This window comes from Pipistrellus kuhlii, unplaced genomic scaffold, assembly GCF_014108245.1.
Source record: "Pipistrellus kuhlii isolate mPipKuh1 unplaced genomic scaffold, mPipKuh1.p scaffold_m20_p_2, whole genome shotgun sequence".
In the NCBI taxonomy this organism is placed as follows: Eukaryota; Metazoa; Chordata; class Mammalia; order Chiroptera; family Vespertilionidae; genus Pipistrellus; species Pipistrellus kuhlii.
In genome coordinates, this window is record NW_023425515.1 from 60,786,330 (window position 1) to 60,798,721 (window position 12,392).

Genomic DNA, 12,392 nt, shown 5'->3' on the forward strand with positions numbered 1-12,392 from the left:
GGTCACACAATGGAATTATCCCCATCTTGGGGCTGACACACCCGGCATATGCTCCACAGTCACAATGGCTAATGCCACTCTCCTCCAGCAAAGAGTTTATTTATTTCCTCATGGAGAATGGTACCTCTAAAGCCTCACAAAAGATCAGATCTTTTTTAAAAGTTACATTTGCTTGAATATTCGTTTCTAAAAATCTCTAATCCTGGGTTATTCCTAGAACTATGCCTGCTACTTGAGAACTTATGAATCATGAAACTCTGAGCAACTCAGTTCTTACACCTGTAAATGACCTTACATGCAAACATTCCCAAATTCTGTGACTTTTAAGTCCTCAGTGAACACAAGAAGTTCCTTCCCATCTGTGGTATATTAAGCCCTTTAATGCCAAGGGCAAAAGAACCAACCTGCTGTAGACAAGACAATATGGCTTCTATGACAAGGTCTCTTTGTGGAGCAAGAACACAATTGGCTTCTTGAGGATCGAAATGTGATTAAAAACCCTAATCTTGTTAACAAATGCCCAGGAGGCAATATTCCAGTGAAGAGTTGGGGCTGGATAACTCATTGTGTGTCCTGTGCACTGCAGGATATTACTCAGCATCTGAGGCCTTGACCCACTAGACACCAGCCCCAGTGGTCTGTTGGGGTTTCCCTGCTCCCAGCTGGGAGAACAAAAAATGTCTCCTCACATTAGCCAATACCTCCCGAGGGATGGGGGGCTGAGGTGGCAAATCCCTCCTCCTCCCCACTGAGAATCACTCCTAAAATGTATACTAGGGCTTTAAAATAAAGCACATCATTTAATAGGGTTTCTTTTGTTTGTTTCAAATGGGTAACATTTACACAGTTAATTATACCAAGATTATACCAAGACCTAACATACAGTCATCCTACTTATAAAGATCTTGCATTGCTCTTGGAATATGTACAAAACCACAGACTTCCCAAGCCATTCAGAGCACATCCTCTCTGCAAAGGATTAAGAAGTAACATACTAAGTCATAATCACAACTGCTCTTTAAAAGTATTGAAAAGGAATCACAACTTTCACAGTAACTTCTCCAGTGCACTCCAGAATCAGCCCTTGCTTCCAGACCTCGAAATAGGGCTTTGAAGAAAATATCGAGAACCAGTGGGTTGGTTTAATTACTTGGCTTTTCTTCTTCTCTCTCTTGTGCAAAAGCCGGCAAATAAAATGTTTCTGCAAAGATTGCTAAAGAGTTCCAGCTTTGGTTTGGGCTCTTTAAGACATGAGTTAGCAAGCTCTTAGCCCACTTTGGGGAGTATCTCCCCCCTCCACCCCTCTTCAAACAGGGGATCCAAGAGACAACGCAAAAGAGCAGCAGCTGCCAGCTGCATGAAACTGATTGAAGCTTGCAAACTGAAATGATGGCTACTCTTAACCAAACATCTCATTTTTCCATTTGTGAGAAAGGCTGGGATTTGCAGACTTCTGGGTCTCAGGAGATAAAGGCTACACTGGTTCACTAAGAGAAAAACTCAACGCCCCCTTGCTTTAAAAAGAAATGCCAGGTATAAACGTTCTGGGGACTTTACAGTTTCAGGACATACTTTAATTTCCACATTTAATATGTAAGGCGCACAACAACACCACACAATCAAACCAAAACCTTTTAAGTTACTAAGGCCAAGATATTAAAAGAGAATCATGAACAGACACTTTTCAAAGAACCTCAGCTCTTCATTCAAACAAATATTTACACAATCGGGGGCAATGGTATTGATAGCAGGGAGGTAGCCATTCTGTTACGATGGTGGGCAACTCTAAAGGTTTATTTATCCTAAATTCAACTGCTCTGTTGCTATCCTACCATGAACTAAGAATTCCAGTGCTTTAGGGGCACAAGTTTAACCCTCCCAAACTGTGAGCCTCAGCTGCATTTAGATCAAGTGTGAATCTCAGAGACATATCTCAAATGCCTAAGGAAAGCCAAAGTAGGAAGCTCACAGTTACAAGTCCAATACTTGAAAATACTCGTACAATGAAGGGAAATGCAGCTGACAAACATTTACATACTAAAGGGACTCCACATTTTTCTGCCCCATCTCCTGGTTCCACTCCCAGCTGTGTCTGGCTGTGACTAGCTGTGCATTCTGGAGCTCTTGAGAGCTACTTGGGAGCTGCAGAGGAGAGACTTCGAGGGATGAGGGCAGGGCCAACCCAGGGGATAGCCAGCCCCGGGCAGATCCACCAATTTCCAGGGCTGCGGGGGCAGGTCTCTCTTGGGTTGCGAAAGGTAGAGGGGGGAGGCGCGGGAAGTTAAGTTCGACTTCCCAAACTCTTTCCAAAGGGAAACCCCAGCGCAGGAAGGGACAGCCTGTCAGCCTTTTAATTTCCTGGCGGCGGCGGCGGGGCGGCGGCGGGAGCCAGGTCCCGGGCGTTTTAACAGAGGATGACTGCGGGAGCTGGTATTCAACGCGCCAGCCAACCTCGCGGGGCACGCATGGAACCGGTTCAAATCCCCTCCTCCCCCATCATGTCCATACGCTTCAGGGGTGTGGAGACCGCCATACCATAAACTTTTGGAAAAATCCAAGTCCAAACCAGAATCTGACGCTCTGGGCGGTTCAAACTCGAGAGCCCCACTCTTGAAACAAAGTGGAACCAGCCAGGTATTTGTAGGGAGCGGGGGTGTCGCCTCTGAATCCCGCGCCCCACGCCATCCAGCAGCGGACCTTCTCGGCAAAGCATCTAGATCCCGAAGACCCCGATCCCCCTCTCCTCGGGTCTCCCAGAGTTCCCGGCAAAAGTTGCCTCGGGTCCCCCCAGATCCCGCCTGTCCCCTACAATCGCTCTGCGAACGTCTCCTCTACCCAGACAGTCCCTGGCCAGGATCCTCACACCAGGAGGTCCATCCGATCCGTCCCCGGGGTTCGGGGGGGGGGGGGGAACACCCCCCCCACCCCCCACCCCCGCCCAAAGCAGTGCAGCCCGGGCTTTTGTCCTTGCAGCCTGCGGGAGAAGCAACGAAACCCGTCCCGGCGCCACTCACCGCCTCATCTTTCCTCCGAGCAGCCTCTCTCCGCCGGCCCGCCGTCCGCCCGTCCGCCCGGCCCCGTACTCCGCCCGCCCGGCCCCGGCCCCGGCCCCGGCTCCGGCCGCCCGGCTGCTCCGATCTGCGGCGCGGAGCGCAGTCAGCGCCCCTCCCGCCCGGCGGCCGCCGCCTCCTCTCCGCCCCCACGACCGGCGGCGACCAAGTCCGGGCGCGGAAGGCACCGCCCCGGGGGGCGGGCGGCCGGACGGGCGGGGGCGGGCGGCCCCTTCCTCCCCGCGGGACGCCGACCGCTCCTCACCTGGGCGGCGGGGCTGCGGGTGCCGGCGCCGGGGGAGCCGGGGCGCGCTCTGTGCGCCCAGCCGCTCGGCGGGTCCCCCTCGTGCCGCGGTGGTGGGCTCCGCGCCGCTCGGTCGCGAGTCCCCGGCCCTCCGCGCCCCGAGGGACTGGGAGCCGCGGGGCTCCCGGGCAGCTAGCGGTCGGGGGTCCACCGCAGCCGGCGGGACCTGGGTGCGCGCCCCATCCACAGGCTTTCCAAAGCTGCGCTTCCCGCGGCAGCGCAGAGGACTTTTGTGGCAGGCTATTTTTTTTTTTTTTTAATAGGCTGTAAGAAGGAGGGGAGGGTATTCATCCTGGGGTGACGATTTCCTCACCCTGGGGTGAGGTTTCTACAGGGAACTCCCAAGTTGACACACCTACTTCCGACAATTGGCCCGCCAGCAGGTACCTACCTGATGCGTCAGAAAAATAGCTTTGCCAAGTATTAGGGAACGGCCTTAGCTAAGGGCCGAGGATTTTTTAAAATGCATGCGAATGTCCTTTCATTTATTTCCCCAGAAAGTGTCTATCTTTTCCAACATACTTTTCGGAGTTGCTGTAACCAATGAGAACAGCGTTGGTGTGAATGTCCTCCAATGGGTGCTTCTGAGGAAGGCAACCGATTGGACCCGGGGTGGCCCTGACTGCGTCCACGGGAATGTGAGCCTCCGCCAAGCTCTGAGCCAGGCTCTGGGTTTGCAAAGATAAAGGACACGGGCCCTTAGGAACTCAACAGCGGCGAGAAAGGGCACAATGCCCTGGCCTGTGGTTCAGTTAGAGCGTCCTCCATACACCTAAAGGTTGCAGGTATGGCTGGATTCAGGTCAGGGAACATAGTACCTCCCTTCCTCCCTCCCTCCCTTTCTCTCTGCTACATCTCCTCCTCTCCCTCCCTTCCTTCCTCTCTCTCTAAAATCAAACTAGGGTGAGGATTTTTTTAAGAGCACAATGAAGCGCACACTAACTTAAGATCAGTATGGCTCTGGGCAGGTTGTTTAAGCTCCCACAACAATTGCTTCTCTCTAGTGCAGTCATAATGACTCTGATGCAACAGGGTGGTTAATAAGCTCCTGGATAAAGTGTGTAATGTACCTGTCACTGTGAGTGGCACTCCTGGGCTCTCAACAAATAGCTTATCTACTGAACTCTTCATTTGTGCAAGTAAACGTCTGGCTTCTGATTTTAAAGAGAGGTTTCCCTATAGACAGCTTGGTGTTTTATAGGCCAAGTCCCCCCCCCCCCTCCACCTCCTACACACACACACACACACACACACACACACACACACACAGAGAAACATACACGGATCATTCCAACACTTAGTGCTCTAGCAGCTCTCTCTTCTCTCCCACATCATCAGTTTCCGAGCCTATTGGATCATCACATTTATCATAAAATCATGTTATTTTCCCCCACCTTATAAACAAAACAAAACAAAACAAAAAAGCTCTCAATTCCATCTGCTCCTCCAGGCACTTGTCCCCCCCCCCCCCCCTTTTTCCCCCCTGCTCATCCACAGCAAAACTCCTTTCAAGAATTGTTAAGAAAAGCTCTTCTCCGCGTTCTCTCTTTCCATTTTCTCCAACCAGGCTTGTGCTTCTACCATGTCCCTAGAATTCATCTTATCAAGATGAAACTACTCCAGCTGAAGGTTTCTCAGTCCTCACCTCACTTAAGCTATAAGTAGCAATCAACACTTTCTTCTCCTAAAACTGATTTTATTTTACTTTCATGACACCAGGTTTTCATGTTGTTTGTCCTACCCCTGACTCCTTTGCTTCTCTTCTCCCAGACTCCGAGGAGTGAACGTCTGTGAACGTCCCCTCTGCCCTCTGAGGAGTGGGAGTGCCCCAAGCTCAGACTTTGGGCCTCTGTCTTCTTCTGTCTATACTCACTCCCTTAGTGATCTCTTCTTGTCTCATGGCACTAAATGCCATCTATGTGATGACAACTCTCCGATTTTACCTCCAGCCTGGGCATCTCCCCTGTCCTGTAGGTGCCAGGCAGCTGCCTACTCAGATGTCTACTAGGCTTCTCCCGCTTAATTTTTTCAACACTGATACCCTGAAATTCCTCCTTCCGGCCACCAAAGACCCTGTCATAACTGATGTCTTTCTCTCATCAGGTCTAAAACTTTGGTGTCTTCCTTAACTTCTATGTTTCTTACATTTCAATTATAATCCATCAGAAAATACTTTTGGCTATTCTTTTAAAATACTGTAAATTCAAAATGCAACCATTTACTACCTGCATTGTGATTGCCACCCAGGTCTAATCTATCACCACATCTTGACTTTGAATACCCTTGCTCTGTTCATGCTTTTGCTCCCCTTGTGGGCTGTTCTTAACACAGCAGCCCCAGAGATCCTTTTAAAACAATTAAGGCAACTCAGGACTCCTTTGCCCAAAACCTTGCAGTGGTCCTCATCTCAATTAGAGCAAAAGCCAGAGTCCATAGTGGGGCGCAGAAGGACAACACATGCTGTCATTCTCTAACCTCAGCTCTGGTTTCTCTCACTTTACTCACTTAGCTCCAGACACTTTTCCAAATATATTTCTATATTAGTTACTTTTATCCTTATAGCAACCCTATGAGGTAAGTAAGTATTGTTACTATTCCCATCCTCTAAGTAAAAATGAGGCACAGAGAAGTCCATGATCATTCAGTTGATAAATCGGTAGAGGCAGAATTTGAACACAGGCTGTATGACTCCGGATTACATGCCTCTTGAATGCTCTCCTCCACCTCTTCTTTAGTAAGAATGACAGGGGAAATTTCTGCATAATAAATAATTCCGAACAACCACACACAAAATAATCCTATCAGCCTCCTCTCACTGCCTTTTTAAAAGAAAATCTTTTGATATCCGTTTCTTTTACTATAGCAAGCTCCTTGAAAGCTAGATGGATCACTTTTCATGTTCGTGTAAACCATATCCAGTGATAAATACACGGAAAGGGCTCAAAGGGTATTGATTTAATGGAATTTTAAAAATGACTAAATCCAGTGAACCATCTAGCTCCTGATGAGTTAGTATGGGTCTTCAATAGCTTTCATAATGCCATAGTGACCTGAATACAGGATAAATAAACAAAAGTTAAATGTGAAGTGCAGATCCCAGCATCTTAAAATGTGTAGAACGCACTCAAAATTTAACACCTATTGTTTTGTGATAATTATTATTACTAGACTTTCTTTTAGTTGTGACATTTAAATTTTTAAAAAATATTTTTACTGATTATTAGGGAGAGGAAGGGAGCGGGGGAGAGAGGAAACATTGATGTGAGAGTACAACATTGATGCCTCCTACCAGTGAGGCCACAACCCAGGCATGTGACCTGACCAGTAATCAAACATGGCAATCTTTTGGTGCTGGGGACGATGCCCAACCAACTGAGCCAAACAGCCAGGGCTAAGTTGTGACATTTTTAAAAATAGAAAGAAAAGAGAAATGACCTCTTTGCTTCTACATTTTCCATTTCCTGGGTTCTTTAAAACAAAGTCCCCTATTTAATCACAGACCAGAGCTACACCTCCCTCTGTCTGCCATTTCCTTTTGTCCACTTGAAGATATTATGTAGTAAACTACACAGCAGAAATTGCTTCTCTTTTTCTTTCTTCAGGATCTGTAAAGATTAAAGTGCCGGATCATACTTTTGTGTATCCTTCACCCTCTCAGTGGATAGAAGGTGAAGAGCTGCACACAGTGATATTTGATTTATTTCATTTGGACTTAACTTTGCTATTGTACCCTTTCATTGGCAAAGACTGGTTGGACATGATTAACTCTTATGTCCTAACTCTGTACATTTTCTCCATGTTTGCAATGATAGCCTAGCAGAGAATCAAGAAGTTTTCATTTTATAGAGTGCAGTGAAAAGATTATGGTTTTGGAGTCAGGTGGACTTGAATATTAACCCAGATTCAGCCCCTTTACTAGCCAAGTGATTTGAACGTTATTTACCTTCATTGAGAAACAGACGTCTATTCTGGAAATTGGGACTAATAACCTCAAACTCATATTTTTATGAACCAATTTGAGGCACCATGCTTTGTACAGGGGCAATATAGCACACTGGGAGCACTCCCAATGTAGTTTTCTTTTTTAATAACAAAATAAACATGGAATATATTTAAGGGACAAAACATGATGATTTGATGATGGATATACATGTAGTGAAATTATTACTACATTCAAATGATTTAACATATCTCTCATTATTACCTTGAAGTGTGTGATAAGAACACCTGAAATCTACTGTCTTATCCAAATCCCAATATCCAATGCAGTATTGTTAACTATAGTCATCGTTCTGTACGTTAGCTCTCTAGACTCATTTATCTTACCTAACTGCAACTCTATGCCCTTTGACGAACATCTCCCCTTTTCCACCACCTCCCCGCATCTGCTGATCAACTTTCTACTCTCTGCTTCCACGTATTTGATTTTTTCAGATTCCGCATGTTAAGTGAGATCATGCAGTTTGTGCTGCTGCTGTTCTGTATCTGGCTTATTTCACAGGGCATCAAAAGAGTGGTTTCCAGCCACACTTGCTCTTTTTCTGTGGAGCTGTAGTCAATGATATAAACCTTTGTGTTGTACTGTTGTATATGAGTTGAGTTCCTCATCATAAACCCTTTTTCTCTTTTACAGAATCAGTGTGCTTGAATTAATTATAAAAGGTTTCTTCATGTATTTTCACACTAGACTTGCAATCATTGTTAAGAAGAACTATGTAAACCAATGTTTCTCATTGTATCCTGATTGCCAGAAAGCTCAGTGTGAAACTTACTGTTAAATTGTTCTACTTTAGTAATAAAGATTTTACTTTCTATTCCTTTTTGTTTTGCTTTGTTTATGTCTTCTATGCGTTTTTTATTCCAATAACCTTAATAAATATTTGAATGTTTCTGTGTTCTCAAATACATATTTAAAAATATAAACTATACAGAAAACATTAGCTCTTCAAATTAATACCAGAAAATTAACCAAAATTAAAGTAAAAATTTACTCTAAATGCTGTTTTATATTCTCCATATTAAGAGATTATTTCTTTAACTATGAGAATAATCTAAATATGTTTGGAATATTTGATTAATTTCTGCATCAAAATGTTTCTTTTTGCGCTGCCCTCAATCTTTTCTGTTAGTCTGTATTGGAATGAAGCAGGAAAAGAAAGGATTCAGTGATGTGTGTGTGTGTGTGTGTGTGTGTGTGTGTGTGTGTGTGTGTGTGTGTCCCTTTGGATTAACCTTGCATTTGTGTGGCCCACTTTTCAATCACTTGAGGACCCTGAACTGGTCTGTTTTTCCTGCATGGCAAACTTAAAACAAGAAGTTTTCTTTGTAGCTTATCTGTTCATCACAGAAACAGTACTCTATCAATAGTATTCCTTGAGATTGTAAGAAACTCAGCTTCTCTTCTCTGTTGTTTTTCATTATTTTTTTTTCCTATCTAACTTTCACCATCCCTCCAATTTGTCTTATACCTTAATTGGATGTTTTGTGTAACTTTGTCATAAAAGCCTGGAATGATATTACTGAAGAAACAGTAATCAGGTCTTTCAAGAAGTGTGGCATATCAAATTCTTTGGACGGTATGGAGGATGACTTCTTGTGGCAAGATGAAAGGGAAGCCGAAGCTGAAGCCACACCATCTGATTCGGAATTTGATTCATATGATGACTGTCTTACAAATGTACCACAAGAGGTCATTGATGAACTTATGATGTCAGAAGAAGAACATGATGAGGATTTTGAAGGATTTTAAGCTCACAATGCTCCTCTGCCTAGAAAAACCTCTTATCATCCCAGTCAGTTACAAACAAGCATTTTCTGCAAGTTCTTCATGTAATTTTCTTTCCAGATGATGCCATCATTATTAATGTTCTCTTTTGGATGTCTTGTTTCTCGGTCAAGTTCATGGCATTGCCATTTATGAAGAGACCTTCCATTTATCGTATCAATGTACGGTATATTACGGCATGTTCGAATAATGTCATTCATTAAAAATTTAATTAAAAAAGAACTGGTGTTGCCTCGGAAGTGGGGGGTAGTCTTATACAGTGAATATAGGCCTAAACCTATGTTTTAACTGTAAAATTAGGGGGTCATCTTATGCGCCCGGTCGTCTTATATGCCGGAAGATACAGTGTGTGTGTGTGTGTGTGTGTGTGTGTGTGTGATATATTATATCATATATATATATATATATATATATATATATATATATATATATATATATAAAATATGATACTACAAAAAAGGTATCTAGCCAAAACCGGTTTGGCTTGGTGGATAGACTGTTGGCCTGTGAACTGAAGGGTCCCAGGCAAGGGCATGTACCTTGGTTGCAGGCACATCTCCAGTGGGGAGGGGGTGTGTGTGCAGTAGGCAGCTGGTCGATGTTTCTCTCTCATCAGTGTTTCTAACTATCTCTTCCTTCCTCTCTGTGAAAAATCAATAAAATATATTTTTTAAAAAAAGGCATCTATGCCCAATAAGTCTTTGCAGAGGAGATAACGTGAACAAGCAGGACCACAGTAAAGCCAAAACAGGCTAGGGACTCAAGCAACCAGCCTGAGTCCACAGTGCATGGAGTGGGGCATGGGAGATGGAACCCAGGGAGTCAGGACCAGATTTGGGGTGAGGGGAGTAATGGGGCTTTGAATTTAAGATTTCATCTCTAATACCATTTTATTATGTCATTTCCTCACTCTATCCTTCCACTGGCTCCCCCTTGCCTAACTAATACAGGAAGAGGCAGAAGCTGTGTAGGAAGTGGAAACAATTATATAGGGCTAGGAATAAGAGAAAGATGAGCTCCAGCGACAGAGTTTAAAGTTAACTCCAAAAAAGCACCATGGATTCTGTTTCCTAATATGTTAGACAAAAGTATCCATGCAAATCAAGGGACTCAACTGAATTATATCAATATAAGGTCCCAGTTAAGATCCTGAGTCTCTCTGCCAACTCTTAACTGCTGTCTCCTTTTTCACCTTAGGATGATGCCATCATCACAGATCCAAAGGTTCTCATTTAAATAAGCACGAAACAGGTACCTTTTGGCTGTTGAGTCATGTGTTGGACTGGAAGTTCAGGGACCTAAAATTCCAGTGTACTTACTGGCTATGTCACTAGGTGCTGGGGGCTACTTGCTTGACCCCTTTGATGTTTTACATTATGGGGACATTAAATGCATAGTTTCTCTCAGGGGAGTTGTTAAGAGAACTAATAAAAATTATTATATAGCACCCAGCCCTGACTAGAGATTTATCAGCGCTCACGAAGTTCTAAATGATTGTCTGCAGCACTTGTTTCTGAGATACAGAGAATGATATTTATAACTAGTATAGTTCTTTGACTCATTGGAATGTTTGGCTATTCATGTGTTGCTTTTCATTCATTATTAAACTCTCAGGAACCAGAAGAGTTTCTGTGAGTTACAAACATGCCTGAAGAAGATGATTGCACTTCATTCACCGTGTTTCTCCAAAAGGAACCAGAAGAAAGTCTACTGGAAAGGTCCTCCTCTTGTTCATTTAAAGAGGTTGCTGCCCAGGATATTTGAATTATAATTATGAGATTGACATAAGGTCTTCCAGAACTTCAACATGGGTAGATGTATGGATATACCATACCTTTAATGTTAATACTAAAGTTAATGTTACAAAAGGCTTAGCAGCCCAACAAAGCACAAGGGGGAATGAATTTGCTACACAAGAAGGCAAATGAGGATATGGTTACAGGGTGTGTTTCCCTCCCCCTCCCTGATGCATGCTAGCAGAGCTTTCTGTGGCTCTCCTTCTTCCTCTCCAAAAACCCCAGATGAATTCTGAGGACCTCCAACAACTAGAGTGCTATGGCAGGGGTGGGGGATCACCTCACTGCTTTCCATTTCTCTGGTCTGTTGAACATTGATAGACAATGCAATCAAGACAGTCCCTGATGTAGTTCCTGTTGCACAAGCTCTTATCCTATCTGATTCCTGAAGTTCATCAAAGTGACCATGCAGGTGGAAAATTTCTTACACAGGCAATTTTTGAAGGACTCAAATGGTTGGAGGGCAACATTACTTTCAATGAATAATTCAGGGGTAATTTGTCATCCAAAGAAAGTTTCATCTATCATGGGCTATTAGAATGTCATGTTAAATTCTCTATGACTTTGTAAATAGTTGAATGTTCTGATCCTATTAGAAATATCAACCTCTTGTCTTTAATTATAACTGCCATCATCCTCAGTGTAACAAAGAAGGAGGGGTACATGCACCTTCACAGGGATGGTTCCTGGACACCACAGACCAAGCAAATCCAAACCATCACCTTCCCCCACTGCACCTCCTTTGTTATACTCCGTAACTAAATAAAGGCCACTCCTTATAGTTAGTCTCCAATTTTCCAATTTGGAAAAGGTCCTCAGTCTCTTATTTTTTTTCTCAACTTCTATACTAATCCGGCCCCCAAATCATATCATTTTTATCTCTTAAACACCTTTCAATAGTACTCTTTTCTACATCTACATCCCCTTTACTTTCATTTATCACCTGGTAGTATTTTATATTCTTTACTTTTTAAATTTTATTTATTTTATTATTATTATCTAAAATTTTATTTTATTGTAGTATTACAAATATTAGTATATATATCTCCTTCCCCCGCCCCCCTCATTGATCTTCCCCCAGCTTCCCCTACCCTCTGGCACATGACCTCATCCCCACTCTCCAGTGTCTTATGTCCATTAATATTGCTTATATGTATGTATGCATACAAGTTCTTCAGTTGATCTCTTTCTCTCCTCCCCAACACTCCCTAGCCTTCCAGCTGTAATTTGACAGTCTGTTTGATGCTTCACTGTCTCTGTACCTATCTTTTTATTTATTAGGTTATAATATTCTTTATTTTACATAAATGAGTGAGATCATATGGTATTTCTCTTTCATTGCCTGGCTTATTTCACTTAACATAATGCCCTCCAGTTCCATCCATGGTACTGCAAATGGTAAGAATTCCTTCTCTTTTTATAGCAGCATAGTATTCCATTGTGTAGTTGTACCATAG

General features: G+C 43.6%; 1 protein-coding gene across 8 annotated transcripts in view; it reads right to left on the minus strand.

Moving 5' to 3' along the window:
• PHLDB2 (pleckstrin homology like domain family B member 2) overlaps positions 1-12,392 on the minus strand; it is a 221,681-nt gene that overhangs the window by 88,824 nt on the left and 120,465 nt on the right. The window contains exon 1 of one of the 8 annotated variants that reach the window (XM_045584004.1): positions 3,746-3,865. The exons of 5 other annotated variants lie outside the window; for them this stretch is intronic. The gene's annotated coding sequence lies outside the window, so the exon portion shown is untranslated. Of the gene's footprint in view, positions 1-3,014; positions 3,160-3,315; positions 3,538-3,745; positions 3,866-12,392 lie in introns of those variants that run through there. 2 more of the 8 variants (XM_045584007.1, XM_036448408.2) reach the window with 2 other exon arrangements.